The sequence below is a fragment of the Mugil cephalus genome, chromosome 11 (genome assembly GCF_022458985.1).
Source record: "Mugil cephalus isolate CIBA_MC_2020 chromosome 11, CIBA_Mcephalus_1.1, whole genome shotgun sequence".
NCBI classification, from domain to species: domain Eukaryota; kingdom Metazoa; phylum Chordata; class Actinopteri; order Mugiliformes; family Mugilidae; genus Mugil; species Mugil cephalus.
In genome coordinates, this window is record NC_061780.1 from 13,074,323 (window position 1) to 13,091,197 (window position 16,875).

Sequence of the window (16,875 nt, forward strand, 5' to 3'; positions counted from 1 at the left end):
GCTGTCGCGCTCCAAACTAGTGGAGGTGCGCGGAGTAGCGGCGGAGGAGCCGCACGTAGAGCTGGCAAGCATATGCTTCATCATGCACCCCCATTCACCTCATTTGTCCTTAATAACAAACCAGCTGAGGGGGAGCAACAGCGGGGTCCGGCGCGCTCGCACGCGCGCGCGAGGTGCACCGTCCAGCCTGTGAAGTTATTTTGTGATGGGGCTGCACCTACACTTGCCAGATTTTTAGAGGATGACATCATTCTTTTGTGCTCACTTGTTATATGATAGATGGGCTGAGTTATCCAGAACAGGTTTATTTTGGCGGCTGCTCAGTTTGTTCCAAGGTAAGACCCTGCTATTTACTTTCATTGTGAGGTTACACAAGGTTCACCAAAATGTTCTCACCCCAACCCCAACCCCAAACCTAACCCTTACACTGCAAACTATATGATCCCAGGAAGTAACTTGTATTCATCTATTTATCTATTTATTGCTCTTTGCATCTCCAAGGCTACTATGTCAGGAAGTGAAATATGATTATTTCTTGATATGTAGATGGCCGTCACAGTAGTTTAGAGCTGTCTGATAGCAGAAGAGGTTCAGTGCCTTGTCAGTGTAACTCCACAGTCAACACACACACACACACACACAAAAACAAAACAGTAATGCTGCAGTGTCGTTGTCTAGCTGGATCCGTACTGTAACTTCCAGCACAGAAACACACCGAGGTGTCAGACTGTGGCGGTGGAGGGGAATTAATGGAACAAGGCCAATATGCAATTATTTCTTATTGAATCAGCACAAAGTGGCAGCCTCACAGTGCTCCACTCTGGCCTGGATCAAGACCACTTGTGGTCCTGGCCGAGCAAAGGCGCTAGCTCAGCAGGCGCCCCAAGGAGAGCGCCGCTCCATTTCCTTGCAAATTTCCAAGATTGTTTGACATATGGGAGTATTTGATCGCTGAAATGCACCTTAGAGGTTGCAGCTATTTATAGGCTTAGCATGGGAAGTGGCATAACAGCTGAGAGTCCAGCGTACTTTGACATTTTTTTATACCATTGTAACTTGGCTGTAATGTTAGAGGGCGGCTTGTTAAGAATAATTGCTATGTTTCAAAGCTGGAAGCGAATGTGCCGTATAACTGTAGAACCTGTTTTTATACCAGTCAACACCTCGGCAGTGCCAGTTCATTACAGAAAGTTCTGGTATCCAGTATCTTGGCACTTGCGTAATGAATTTTCTCAGGTACAATAGCGGCTCCAACTCTATCAGTGCCAACAATGATTAGTGAAGACTACAGTCAGTCACACAGGTCAGTGTGAGTTTGTGTGTGGGTATATCACTCTCTGGCACACATAGCGTATGTCATACAGCAAGTGCAGCAGTTTTTCACGTCAGCAATATTTCCTCGGTTAACACACCGCCTCTCACCGTATCTCTTTTTTTTTTCCACCGCATTTACACCTATGCACTCACCTGGAATGCCCTCTCTGCTTCCTCGGCTCTCACTCTGAGTCAGCCTTGCAGGTGTCAGTGTGTCAGTGTAAATGCATGAAATGCCACTGGCACAGAGGGGGTCGTGTGAAGTTCCTGCCCAGACTTCCAGACACAACTCCCGCATGCAACAAGGTCTGATAACGCTGCAAAGAATCCAGGGTTAGTCTGGGCTTTAAGTCGGATGGTGTGATATCTTTCGAGTGAGCACCACTGTCAGCCGGCAGCCTGTTCCGCTTCGAGCATGACTGTTGGCCTGACAGATTACGTACAGTCTTAAATGACATGCACGAGCATGTTTGATTTTTGTGGGTTTGGAAGAAGGATGCCGCTGTTATCGGACTCTTAACAAGAAAGCACAAACACACAGTGGCACACACGCCCAGGCTGTAAAACCGTGGTGGCTGGTGGACACAACCTTTTCATCTCCCTGCTGCTGGTCATTAATCCTGTTCTCTGAAGCACCGGAGAAGAATAGACCCACTGTAGTGCCGGGAGACCGGAGTAAACCAGGAACAAGACTTTGGATACACAAAACACGCGCAGAGCAAAATGGAGGCCAGAAGTGGCACTGGGGCAACTCCACTAATGCCCCACTGGCCTCATAGTTTGAACATAGAGATGTAGTTGCATTCTAATGTGTTCTGAAATTTGCTTTTTTTTATATATAGAGAAACATTTAGTGTCCTTTTCTTTAGTCAGTAGTTACAATGTTGTATAATTTGGGTCAGTGTGTGTGTGTCTGTCTGTTGGGGGTACAGTTGTCTGGCTTCTGCTCCACCTCTTGCCCGGGCCAGTGTGTTGGCTGTCCTTTCAAGTGGAGATAGGGTTTCCTCTTGTTTGCCAGGAAGCGGCGTCTGTACAGTGTGTGTGTTAGCGTGGCCGCTGCCTGGCCCTCTCCCACCTCGTGCTCTCCCGGGCCACGTAACGGTAAATGCGGGCTACGATGCACGTGCACAGGCAGCGCCGCGGATCTGCGTAAAAGCACGGCTCATCGTGCGTCAACGGACAGCGGCACAAAAAATCTCCGAGGCCGCCACTTTAAAATGCAATTTATTAAAATAGCGGAGGGGTTACTCATTCAAACCCTCCCCTTTTGTAAGAGTTAATCATTACCTGCTTGGATGCAGCTGCTAGCCAAGTGGAATGTCTGCTGTTTGTAATGGCAATCCTCCCTCAAAATAGCCCGCAGGTTTATTACATCACAACAAGTTTTCTTTTCTTTTGGCTGTGTAATATGTGATTTCTACTAAATTTTTAGTTCCCCCTGTCCTTTTCTGTATATGTTATAATCTGTCTGTTTTCTCCTTATATCAACACTGTGGGCATTGTTCGCTTTCCACAGTGGCCCCGCGTTGTGAAATAGTTATTGTTGTAGCGCAATTGTAAGCTTCTGTGCTGCACACCACAGGTATGTCTGGAAGGGACTCGGCCGGGACATCTCTGGTGATTTTTGTGTAACGCCCGGGAGTGGCTGATGACTGATTGAACAGTGCAATAAGACGCGTAGGGCAGCGGCGGATTTTGATTTGTGGATATTGAGAGTTTAATAAAAGGGCTGAATCTCTGACTGCTAGACTTCTGACTTCATGGATGCGTTCCCAGTGTGTGTGTATTGATCGATGACGCCCGGAGAGGTTTTATATTTCACGGCCAGATATCTCTGCCCCTGACAAATCTCTCGCTTTCCCTCTCTCGGACCACACCCCTCCGCACACAATGCTCCTGCACAGATTACAATCTCCAGATGTCTGTTCACCACGCTAATCTGTGTTCATTAACTGACACCTGCAAAGATACCCGGTGTTTGCGTTCGCCTCAACACCAGCTAAATCCTGTCACTGTTCCCTGCATGAGGACCTGTCTCATGCCAGTCCCGGGACGTGGTGTGAAAATACGCATATGCTTGTGTGTCAGCAGAGAATGCTTATCAACTTTTCTAGTGGCCTTTTCGTCGCCTCTCCTTTTGTCTCACTGTGTAAGGCGTCCCCGTAGTAACTGCAAGTGAGGATTGGAGGGGATTTCTGCTCTACGGGAGGGTAAGAGGGCTTTGAGGGAAAATCCTTCCAACCCTGCCGCGGATCTTCCGAGCAAATCAAGGCAGCAGGCGACGCTCCAGCGCAATCCTCTCTTGCCATGTCACTGTCGCTGAAGCGAGGAGGTTGAAGTAACCCCCCCCCCCCCCCCAGACCCCCTCCTTTAGCTGCACGCTTTAAAGAGCCCTGTGAAATCTGTGGAGCAGCCTTCAGTCGAATCCCGATTTGTTTTGTCTGTCTCACGTTGCTGTCAGTCTGCCGTGTTCAGCCTTGAGGAACACTCTCTTTACCTGGCGTGCCTTTGTGCTCTGAAGTGTGGTGGCTTGCAGGGAGTTCTGGGGATGCTTGTTTTAATGCTCTGGGCAATACCCCCCGCCCCAGTAAATCATTGCTACCATTAAATATGGTGACGTATGAACGATAAAAAATGTTTATATTTGTGGTATTGGTTGCACACAGTCTCCGTAGGCGAGCTGCGTCCTAACGTTGTCAGGTAAGGTCATATAAAGACTGCCTCATTTTAGATGCTGTTAATTATGCAGGAGTGTGGTCGACTGCCGTCAGCTGGGAAGGTCATTTGCTCCTCACTCCATTTAAGGGCGCAAAAAAAAAAAACTCCACGTTGCGTTGCGTTAACACAAAGCTGTTCATTTCTGTTGTGGTTATTGTGTTGCTCCCAGTGCTGCGCTGACATCCTGTGTGAGGTTAAAGCTATACCTCTAAAAAGCTTCGTCGCTCTCCTCCATTTGATGTCACATCGCACTGCAATGCAAGGCGTATTTACACAAGATGTGTTTGTGCGCTCTCTCCGCTCGTTTATATATATTCTGTAGCTGTTTATGTGTACAATATTTTCGCTGATGCCTACATATTGCGGTCCCTAAGTGAGGGCGTCTGTTTCACTTAATTGAAGGTCAATATTTGCATGAGCATTCCTACAGACAAATTTCCTAGGTTGGTCAGAGACACGTAGACAGAAGACAGGCTTCCACTGTGCTTCAGAGGGCCTGTCAATATTCTGGTCAACCACTGCCAGACCTGTCACTACATTTCTACTGTGCCAAAGTAGGAGAAAGGTCTTTCATTGACGGCAATAATTGCGAGAAGAAGAAAAAACAACAACAAACAAACCTTCCTGGTTGTTTGGATTTGCTAAACCAGCCTGTTAGCGAATTATCTGGGGAAGAACTAAACTTTGCAAATCTCAGCAGTTTTGTTGCTAAACATTTCTGAAGAATGCTTCTGAGAAACAGTTTTGCACAATTGTGTTATAGAGAGCAGCAAAAAAATGAGTGGATGGGAGAAAAGACAAGAAGCGGAATGCAGTTTATGGCCTATTCTTTTAAATGTGCTCATTATTTGACAACTAATAGGAAACTGCTCTCACAATTGATTCAGCATTTCAGTCTTTTAGGAGTGCGCGTATTTTGTTCTACTATTCTAGTCTGTGCGGATGTCAGTCCATTTCCAAACGATATGATAAATAATAAGTCCTGAGAGCCAAGCATTTGTTTGGATGCATCTTAATTTCTTTAAGATCTTAAGGTTTGGGATTAGTAGGACCTAAAAAGAAATAAAAAAAAAATAAGCATCATCATTACAATTTAAGTTCCCAATGTGTATCAAAATATAAAACTGTTTATTTTAACGCAAAAGCAGAATTGAAAATGATGAAATCCCAACGTCCTCAAACGAGTACCTGTTAACTTGTTTAATTTTCATGTTATATCAAATTGGGAAAGTTCATAAGCATAAATAAACAAGTGTACTGGCAATAGTGTCTAAATGAAGCAGAATAAGCTGCCACAAACCTAAAATATTATGTCCCCATATGAGGACGCGAGGTCTCATGTGGTCTGGTGATTCATTTTGGTACCGACAGCAGTTTCTTTCTGAAAGTCCAAAATTTTACAACTTCATTTTTGACCTTTTACATAAACATAACGACTGGGCTTTAAGGTAGGCCTACATCAGCAAAAGGTTGTGGTTTGCAACCAAGAGGAGTTGAAACCAAGAGTTTTGTGACTTCAGTTTGTCTGTTAAGGATAAAATAACACTGGCGTTATTAGCTCCATTACAAGCGGGCTCACATTTGGTTTTGCCAAATAAGCGGGAGCTAATCTGGCTTGTTTACAGCCTCATTGTCTGACTGCTGTCGCTTGTTGCCACATTGGACTTATTTTTAGAACTCTGCGGTGTCCGTGAAAACCAAGAGCTGTGGCCAAAGAAATGACTTTGCGTTCCTACTTTACCACTTTGGTGTTAATCTAACCTTATGTTTAGTTGATTCTGGGTTCAGAAGGACTGTCTGAAAAGCCTAATAATCCCTAATGGGGCAAGCTCATCCACCAGCTTCAGAGTCAGACAAAAGGCATCCCAGTAGGTGAATCATCTCTACAATGAGCTGCAGCCTTAGCGAAGTAATCCCATGTCGAATTTGTCACACTGTCAGGGTGGATTAACAGTCAAAGATGAATGGTCAGGTGGTTGTGCTGTTCTGCAGGAATCCCTCTGTTAGGGGAAGTGTGGCTGCAAGATAGATAAAACACAATCTTTATCCATATTGTTGCTCTTTTTTCAAAGATCATGGGGTATTTTTCACTGTCATTTGCACACACACCCACGCACAATATCATATGTAAGTGTCCTCTGGAAACTTCTGTACCCCGATAGAGGATCCTCCCCTTCCCTCTCTGCCGCCTTCTGCCAGAGCAAAACCCCAGAGCTGCTGACACGGGCTCACCCAGCGTAATTGAGAAAATAAACAGATGATGGAAAGAAAAAAAAAAAACGCGTGTGCCGCTCGTCACAGGGCTGCATGTTTATCCTCTGCTGCTGGATGTTAGAGTCGAGGTTGTCATCAACCTTTCTGGGAGCTAAGATGGATGGGATGGTGTGGATTGTGGGCAAAGTTGTGGAAAGAGGCAGAACGAGGGTAAATAGTTGAGGCTCACGCGTGAAAATCCTGCACATTAAATCTATTCATCCTTCTATCCGCGTTGCATGCCCTCTCATCCCGTGCAGCGTGGAGGGATTTGCAGCATGTTCCTGCACATATTCAGCTGGAGGCACATAACACTAAAATTAAATTAAGTGGGTATTTTAAATCGTGTTATAATTAAGGATTTGCAGCCATAACAAAGGCAGGCGACTGCAAAAGACACGGGAGCAGATGTTATGGTGGGGAAGGACAGAGAATGCTGTAGGAAGCGTTTCCTCTGTCTAAGGGGCTACAGTGGGTTTCATTATGTAATCCTGCTGTCCTCTACAACCCAAAGCAGTCAGCACTCCCACTGTTTGCACCCAGGTAGTCCTCCACCACCTCCCTTTTCCCCAGGTTTGCACTGTCAGCACAGTGCTAGGGAGCAACCCCAGCTTAGTCACTGCAGAGTTTGATTTTTCATCAACACTGTGCAACTGTGCAACTAATATGCTTAATGGCACTACTCTCATACTCGGAGGACCCTTCCCTTGCCCCAGTGTCAGCTGATTGACACTGACGGTGAAGGGGATGGAGGATGAGGAGGAGGACGAGGAGGAGGACAAGGAAGGGTGGACACATGGTGCTTCTGGTGCAGCTCTGACCCAGGGCTAGATGCTATATTTCATTTTTGACACCATTACCCATAGGGACACCAGAAAATGCACTGGTAGCATGTGACCACTTTACCCCTCCCTTATTTTCTCCTTGTTGTCCGGGACCCTCTCTGTCTCAAGAGCCTCCAAGCTGTAGTACTATGTGGGCAGCTCCCTCAGAGGCTGATTGGGATTCTTTGTGAGTACAGTGGCGATAGTAGGGTGTCCATTACGGTGGGAGTGCCCAAATTAGGCAGAAGAGGGAGAAACCCTAGTGAGAGTTTTGGAGAGCACGGACGGGGGCTGGAGGGTGTAGACTGGAGAAAATCAATTTGTCTCTGAGCAAAAGAGCACGAGACACACACAAACAAATTGTTGCAGTGGTGAAAAAAAAAGAAAAGAAAAAAGATGGCCTGTGTGCCAGTGCATGATTACACAATTGGCTGTATGACAAGCCGTGTAACAGGAGTGTAAATCTTGAGTTAATTTTTTGAGCTGGTAGATTTTCTCTTGTGAAAGTATTACCTTTCTTCGTCAGCCTGTGTTATGGAGGGTCTCCCTGGTCTTGTAAGCTATCCCCGTTGCTAGGCCTGCAACAGTCTTTCTTTCATTAGTCGCGGTTGTGTGTTATGGTTGGTGCTTGGATGATTGTTCGAGTTGTTATCAGCATCGCAGAAACCCAGGTCATAGCTTGAATATTGTTGTGTTTTCTCAACTTTTAGCTTTGTCCTCTGTCGTTGTTTAGAAAGTGGCACCCCAAAACGGAGAAGCGGCCGCTCGCTTCATAGAGAGAATCTGTGTTTCAACTCATCAATCTCGGTAATGCACTGTTTATTGCTTTTCTGTGTAACTGCAGTGTTATGAGATTATCCTCAGAGCAGTTTTTCACGGTGAACACTGTGTTACATTGTATTCCACCTCTCATTTGCCAAGACTTTACTACTCTGCGTATCATCCAACAAGCCTGTGCAGTGATGAGATCCCTCCAAAGCCAGTTTAGTCCTTTTATCTCATGCTGGTGTTTGTCTCATGCTCTGGCTAATGTCAATAAATCTTAGCCATGCCAGGGAGTGACTCCACGGATCAGCTGGCTGTTCAAGGATCAATTTGACCCAGACTGATATATCTCTATGGGATGGACAACCTGTAAAATTGTGGTTCTTCAGGTAATGAATATTATCAGAGATCACCTTGTGCCTCCAAATAAGGTGGCTAGTTCTGTGTTTGGATGAAAACCTCTATTGGATGTGTAGCTGTGAAGTTCTCTACATATATCCTGGAGGACAGATTGTAAACACTTTGTCTGTTTCTAGATAACTGTTGATTTTTAAATATCAGTTTGTCAGACAATTTGGGTTATGACTTAATATTTGCAAAACAAATGACATCTTCATCAACCTATACTACCTACCTTGTGTTGGTTGTTTAAACAAATCCATTTTTATTAAACTGAATAGGTGTGTAAATACGTGGTAGCGGTAGGAGACAGTATATACCCCTAGGGCAGGAAATGTGAGATTTTTATGGATATACTGTATATTATAAGCATTCATTATTACACAAGATGAGATGTTACAATCCCTTGTGCCAAGATTCGAGGCAAAACACATTCAGAAACCCAGTCTTACTGAAAAAAACGACAAGCAGGCTAGCAGTCAGCTACCACTAGCAACCAACAAAAAGACACCATCTAACTAGCCTAGCCAGCAGCAGTAGGCAAGAAGTGATGGGATATGTGACTACATGTCAACACTTCTCCCTTGTGCCAAAATCAGAGATGAAACACCTTTGGGAGCACTGCCCAACCTAAAATAAATAAATAAATAAACCCAGCCATCAGGCTAGCAGTCAGCTACCAACTAGCAACCAACAAGAAGACACCAACTAGCATTGCCTAGCCAACAGCAGTAGGCAGTATGCGGCATATCATAAGGAAGCTAACAGAGGTTAGCATAGCTAGCCTGAAGTTCTAAACTTTTGAATATTTGTATACCCGTGCGTAAATGTTTGCTGAAAACAGGCCACCTCTCATCATGCATATGTCTGGAGTTCAGTTTCTTTTGCTTCAACACAGAAATATGAAACAGTAAAACAATTACAGCATGTTAGCTTATTAACTTTGTTTTAAAAGCCCTGCTGCTACTGTTGTAGCTGCTCCACACTCCAGTGATTTTGTAGCATTTTCTTACCGTATTAACACAAATTTATAGTCCATCAAACGCAACAAACCCTTTCTTTAGAGTGACTAAACCCTTTAGAAGAAGAAAGTTATAGCATGTCTGAAATGTGAGACCTAGGTCGAGGTTGAGTGACACCACTTCTAATCAAACACCCACTGATATTTGCCAGACCGCAATAAGCGAAATGAAAACAGTGACGGTGACGTGTAATGTGGTTGTGCTTGTTTCAGTGGTTTGTATTTTGTGAAAATATACATCAGCGTACAGTACATCTGCAGACTGCAGTCCATAACTGAATTTGAGCACACTGTTTTAACTTCGATGGTAGCCACAGTTTATGTTTTTGTATTCAGACTGCTTTTGTAATGAAAGCTATCCAACTCGCAAGTCGCCGTATTAGATTTTCTGTCTTTAAATTAGATTTCCGTGCTCAGTTTAGCGGCTCAGTGGAGGGCACGTCTCGCCATTTGTTTGAATTTTGTGGATTCGGGCTTATGACGTCTTTTTCTGCTTTTTTGCGAACAGGATTCAGTTGTCGGCCCATCAGTTTTGGATTTTTCCTTCTGCATTTTGCCACATCTTAGCTGATGCTAATTTGAGTTTGACTTGTTTGATGAGTTGTATTTTGATGATGATGATGCGTTGGTTTTATATAGCGCTTTTCCATTTTAGATGCTCAAAGCGCTTACAATTGAATGCATTATTCATTCGTTCACAGAGTTACACCCTGGTGGTGGTAAACTACGTCAGTAGTCACAGACTGACGGAAACATGGCTGCCAATTCACGCCAACGGCCCCTCTGTCCCAATACTGGGGTAGCATTGGTCGAGAACAGAGAAAATCTTTTGCTACAAGTTATGTCCACTATGGTGTCTTGATTCAAAACACTACTCAGCTTTCAGCAATGTACAAATAGGGATTTTCTAACAAATTTATATGCAGCTGTTCCCTAAGAATTAGTTCTTGGGTATTTCTTGAACATATTGTGGAGACCTGGGTAAGATGGATTGACACGAGCTTCATGATGAAACCAACTTACTGAACTAATCAGGATCTGATGTTGACCACAACAAAGGCACAGCTGGGCAGCTTGTTAATGACACTCATCTGGATTTCTGTTTGTGGTCGGATTTCTGGGACATGTGTAAACGTTAGAGGCTTGTGGATTATACCGCTTTTAGAATGTATAGTCAGACTGTACTGTGATTAATTATGAAAGGAATACACAGTCGATGAATTCCTCGCCTAAAGAAATCAGACAAGTGTCTGTTTTTGTGTTTCTCCAAGTTCTTCTACCTCTAAATATTATTACTTGGGCAAACATCAGTGTGGTTTCAGACCACTCCTGTTTACTGTTACATTAGCAAAGCAAAAATCACACACTATGTCTAAACTCAAGAGTCTGACTCAGGGGGCTGTGTAAAAGCTCACATCACACAGCATCCTTGTACCTTCACTAGCTTCAAAAGCAGCTCCGACGACTCATATCTGTGGCAAATCTCCATGATACATGCAAATACTTTTTCGAAACGAAATGAAAACATGCAAGTTTGCTGACACGCTTTACATGAAAGTCCGTATTAGTGCAACACTGTACATACTGTATAATCTGGCTCCAGTTTAGCTTGTTTTTACACTGAGATATAGAGGAGATAATATCGCTTTCATATTGGCCCGTTACACAGGAGACTACGGTACACAGCCAGCTAGCGTAGCATAGCATAAAAACCTGAAACAGTTAGCCCAGTCTTGTCAAGAACAGTAAGAAAAATATAACATGTTCATTCACTTTATTGTGCTTCATTGTGCCATGTTACTACTACTTTTTTGCTTCTCAATTTTGCATTGTCTTGATCAAGGATAATCACTGACATTAGCCCTAAACCGAATAATTATTTATTAATGTCACTGCAAAAACATTAAAATACAGAACAAGACACAACAAGCGAACTGTGCGTGATTGCTATTTATACACAATCCTGTAATATCACGTTCGTTAAATGTGTGAATGCGAGTGGGATTTACTGAGCCATTCGAACAGTTTCCTTATTTATTTCTCGCTAAGCTAACTGACTGTAAGCTGTAGCCTTAGATTTACACGATGAAAATATGAGGGTGATGTTGTTTTGTCGTCTAACCCACTGCCATAAGGGGAATAAATAAATCTGTGTTCAAGGAAGAAGACAAATATCTGCTTATTACACTGAGCTCCACCTCTCAGTTATTATTAGTTATAGTTCACTGGGTTCTGCGTCCCGGCTTTCCTATCATGCAGTGATCATCGAGGCCATTTGCAAAACCTGAGTTGCTTCTTATTGCAGTCTACAGCGTACGCTGCATCTCAGCTTCATCCTGCTGCCACCGGTGTCAAGGCCTTGTCCTTGGCGCTCTGGGGGAGTCTCCGACTGGTTGCTATTTATAGATTTCATCTCTATACGTCTACTGTATGGGATCGGAAAAACGTCTGCTTGCATCTCAGCCCGTGTCTTGCCTTGTTCAGAGATATTGATGGATATTCCTTTGAATGATTTCACATGTCAGTTGTGGTACCTCATAGAGGTACACAAACAAAATGGTGTTGTGTCCCTTCCCCCAGACCGGCCACAGGAACTCACCTTGCACACTGCGCTGTTACTGCCTGCAGTGCATGTCAGAGATGTGCGTCATGACTGACAATCTTGCATATCTAAAACCAGGGCAACATACTGTATCAAGTGGCCCATTCAGTTGTGAATCAATGATTTATGACCACCTCTCTAATATTGTATAGATCTCCCTCGTGCCTCCACATAAGTTGTGACTCATCAGAGAATCAACATGGGCATTGTGAGGGTGTCCTGTGGTGTCAACAGATTGATATTAGTGGGGGCCTTTGGGTCCTATGGGTTGAGGGGACGGGCTTCTGTGGCTCATGCTTGTTCCAGTGCACCCCATAGATACTTGTTGTGTTAGGGATCTAAGGAATTTGGAGGCCAGGTCAACACCTTGTGCTATTTTACATGTTTTCTGAGGTTCTTAAACTGTTTCTGTGTCAGACTGTGGTGGTCTACAGCCTGGTCTGGTCCAGGTTGGTGGTACATGTCTAAGTCACATCCATGCCAGGTCCAATGGTTTCCAGCAGAACACTGAATTGTCACAAGATGGCCAATGTCATTTATTGTTGATTTTAATGTTGTGGCTGATCAGTGTATTTCCACAGAAAATGAAAATTAACTTTATTTGTTTTTCTTTAGCTCACAGGGAGCCGGTAGGCACTTGTATGAGTCTGCGGTGAGATGAAGTAATTTCTTGTTAGCATAATATTGAATTCCTGCCATTTCATTGGCTGTTTAACAGCCAATCCAAACAGGTACCATCACATCAGAACTGATTGTCTTCTGTAATGCTTGATACCGAATGCTGAGATGAGAAAAACACATACCTGAGGTTACAGTGGGACTGCAATATTATCTAGTAACCCGGCAGGGGGATGAAAGCCCTCACAGTAAACACTCCCAATGGGGAAACATTCTCACAGGTAGCATAATGAGTCAATGTGTGTGTATCGACACAGAGAATCCAGCGAAGGTTGGCTTCGGGGCATGTTCGCAGACAATGATTCAACCTGTATTGGGTGACAAATCATCCGTACATAACCAGGCAAGAGCTAACAGGAAATCAATGTATCCAGCCACCTATCCCACATCAATACAGTGTCTCGCTTGCTCTCCTCAAGCCTGCTCCTCTCGCCGTCTTTCTCTCCTTCTGGTTCTTTCTCTCTGTTTTCTGGGCCTGTCTCTGCGGCAGCGAGCTTCTTTGAAAGCACACCGCAGACAGCATCTCTATTTTAAGGACATCTTTGTTTCTGTGCTTTGTATTCATGGTGATCAGGCTCACAGGCGGGAGGATGCAGCCCTGAGGACTGGGGGGATGGTGGGAGAGGAGGGAGGAGAGGTGGCGAGTTGGCTTTTGGCGTCAGATTTCCCCTGAACCAGATCTTCGCGAGGCGATGACAGCTGGAGGAATGCGCCGCTAATTCCCCTTACGCGTGTCACGTGACCTTTGGTGCTCGATTACCTTCCAGAGAAATATGAACGGTTTGGGTGGTCAGGGGAGATGAAAGTGTACATCTATAACGAGCGTGTCATATGTATACAGTATTATCCTTTTTTCTTTCATCATAATCAAGAGCAGTGTGTTTTTGCCGGTATAGGGGGTTGCTACTACGCCCTGGAACCAGACAGTGTAGTTGTGTGTGGCCCTCCCTCGTAGCCAGACTAGTGTGTAACTTCCAGCAACAATGAGCGCAGCCAGTGACACATTTCTGTCTGTCTTCTAATGCAAAGTGGGGCGGTCTGTTTGCAGCAGACTGGACCACGTTTGACTTCACAGCACAGATGCACAGAGGTCTTCAATATAACCTCCACATAAAGCAGCTCCCTTTCCATATTGTGCTAAACTTTAGCGCTTGGTAAAGAAATTGGACACGAGTGCGTGTTTGCTTGTCGTCTGCAGCGTGTTACTAAGCACCGCACGATTACTGGCACTCATCTTGACATCTTAATCCTTCTCGGCCTTGTGTTTACAGTACAGTAAGGCTGTTGCTTTAGCTCTCCGCCGTTGACAAGTTTTGCCATAAAGATGAGATAAGCACGGTGAAAGCAGCGCGATGATTTAAGATTTTTCGTCTCATTAAATCTGCAATCCGTCTTGCGTTTTCAATTTTTGCGATATCCGTTTCGTCTGTTTTCAGCGCAGGCATCATCGCAAGGCCTACACACAAGGCACACATTGTCCTCATTATTGAGCATTAAAAAGGTTTGACATTTCTGGACCAATCAAAATTTAAATTCTTTCTTATTATTTGTTTCCATAATGGTTTTAGAGGAACGCAAGAGCCTGCAGTGCACGCACGCAGTAAACAGTGCGCTTTAAGGCTGTCACGTCTTCATTTATTTCGCAGATTCAGCATTTCACAACTCCACGTGAGCACACACAGATTTACTGAGCCGCTGTTTGACATTTTGTCATGATTGCTGCATGTGATTGATGAGCTGTCCCATTCAGCCCCGGAGCCGCAGTCTCGGGACGCAGAGGTCTGCGCACTCATCTGGTGGCCTTTCAAAGAGACGGTCTCGGTCGTCAGATAGCGCGGCCACCGCGGGGTGCCGACGACACGAAGTGAACATGTGAACGAGACTTGTCCGTCCGTGTCTCTGCCTTTCTCCCACGCACTTGCACATGCTGTTTGTCTCCTCTGTTTTGTTATTCTCTGTCTCGCACATTTTCCCTGCCTTAAAACACACGTCCGCGCTCAGAGGAACGCGCGCATAAACAGACGGGTTATGGCACATGGCGTTTGTATATAAGTGAATTGTGCTCGAGCGGCGGCTGACGAGGCGTTGATGCGTCAGTAGACTCTCTGTTGACAAGCAACTAATGTAGTGTGGCACCGAGCAGAATGGGCAGCAGGGGCTCGCGGCCGAGGAGGGAGAGTAAACTGTAAACCGACACTTAGGCTGAATGGAGTTGTTTGTCACTGTGGGTAGCAATTACTTGGACTGGCCCGGCTTTGAGTAAACTCCCTGATCAGAAGGAAGCCCCTCTGCCAAGCAGGGGGAGGAGGGCGGGTGCGGAGGCCGTGTTGATAAGTTCTGCGGCCTGGTCCTCGCGTTTGAACTCACTCAGCCTGAGCTTCCACCTGTTGACTCTTCCCTGGTGTCTGTGTTTGTGCAGGCAGAAAGCGCCAGCAGCTCCAGCTCCAGCTCAACAGCGTGAATTCACTTGGTAACAGGTTCCTGAGATGGGCTGATAAGTCATGATTTCGGGCGGTGCGCGGGGGCCGGCAGCAGATACTAGGTTGTACCTGCTGCAGCTTCACACATGATGTAGTACGGCAGCTGCAAAAAGAGGAACTAGCACAGGCTTTCCCATCACTGGGGAGTAATCCACCCCGGTGACTTCATAGAAAAATAGATAACTTCAGCAAAAACAAAAATAACGGCACGAAAATGACTTGCGTCCCAAAATGAGAAATGACTTGCTGTGGGATTTCTCAGCATTTACTAGCATGTAGAGGCGCATTTCCAATTCAGTGGTATCGAAAATGACATTAATAACACAGTGGACAGTCTGGGTGCAGCCTAGCAAAAGAGGCTGAACTTCATTCGTTTACGTAACGAAAATATTTTCAGGTAAATACTAATGATAACACGTCGTTCTTATCATTTCAGCTGTGCACTCGTCCCCCGGTCATTCAGTTAACAAAGGCGAACGTCATCTCGACAGGTTGCCTCAAGCTCATTCTTCTCAGCTTGCACGGCGACTGAGAGAGCAAATATAAAGCAGCCGACTGTGAACGGCGGGTGCAGTAAGCTGCGTGGGAGAGTGTGCACTGTGATCTTGACATCCACGCATCAGTGAAACTTTGTGGGCACAGGGAGGACAGCTTTTGAAAATGTCAGTTCCTCTTTCCTATATTTATCCCCTCCTGCCCCGCTGCATGCTTTGTCACTCTTTGACTTGGTTTTGCATGGCGCTCGTGCTGCAGATGAAGCCTCTCAGACGCAGACTTCTGTTATCTCATTATCTGGCGGCTCTGGCTCAGGTGGTAGCGTCGTCCGCTGATTGCAGCGTCTGAGGTTTGCACTCCGGCCGCTGCACATGCCAAAGTGTGCACGACACTGGTGTTGATGGGTGGCGAGCACTAAAGTAGAAAAGTATAATAGTATGAGAGCAGACCATTTAGCGTTACCTACGAGGCCACAGTTCATTGCTCTTGCCTCTAATGTCATTGTCATTTCAGAAGACTAGGCAAAATCAAACTTATGCTAACACTGTGTAACTGTAATAGCTAGGTTTATACTATTGCATCACAAATTGTTAATGATATATTACCTCTATATGTGGTATCACTTACCAATGAGGGATTATTGCAGGGCCAGGCTTCCTTCCATAATCACTACCCACAGCAACCCTGGAGACATGGTTTCCTGGTAGCGCTCCTCATAATATAAAGTTTACTTTGGTGCATATATAGACAGTGGCGCTTATTAATGTCTCAGCACCATGGAAAAGGAAAAGATAATGAGTGTGTAGTGTTGACAGGGTGAGTGCCTGCAAAGAGGGAATCATGCGTTTTTTTTTTTTTTTTGTGCCTCTCAGAGAAACTGTGCGGAATAGGCCGAGGGTGGCCAGTCTTTTGCAGCGTTTTGTAGGATCGGATATCACGTCTGCTGAGGATACGTATCGATCGGCATTAACAAAAGACTGCCGCGCTCTGCTCCATTAGCTGGCCCAGTCGGCTGCATGCCGCCCTCTGCTCTCCACGATGCTCAGGCCCTTTCGGTTTTTGGGTCTTTTTGCTTCATTGGAATTATAAGTTTATGCAAAGGCACTTCTAGATGTGACTGTTGAGCTTCGCTGCTTTTGAATGCCAGTTAAAGCAGTTGTGGCTCAGTTGGTGGAGGACGGTTGGCCACTAATTGAAGGGTGGGTGGTTCGATCCCAAGTCCCTCTGCATACTGAAGTGTCCTTGGGCAAGACACCGAATCCAAAGTTCACCCTGATGACAGATGACCAAAAACAGTCGTCTGGAATGACCAGCGTCCGGTTGCTG

The 16,875-nt window shown here is 45.2% G+C and overlaps 1 protein-coding gene across 5 annotated transcripts in view; it reads left to right on the forward strand.

Moving 5' to 3' along the window:
- LOC125016243 (transcription factor HIVEP3) overlaps positions 1–16,875 on the forward strand; it is a 37,141-nt gene that overhangs the window by 506 nt on the left and 19,760 nt on the right. Inside the window, exon 1 of one of the 5 annotated variants that reach the window (XM_047598595.1) lies at positions 196–335. The exons of the other annotated variants lie outside the window; for them this stretch is intronic. The gene's annotated coding sequence lies outside the window, so the exon portion shown is untranslated. Of the gene's footprint in view, positions 1–195; positions 336–16,875 lie in introns of those variants that run through there. 5 annotated transcript variants of the gene reach the window in all.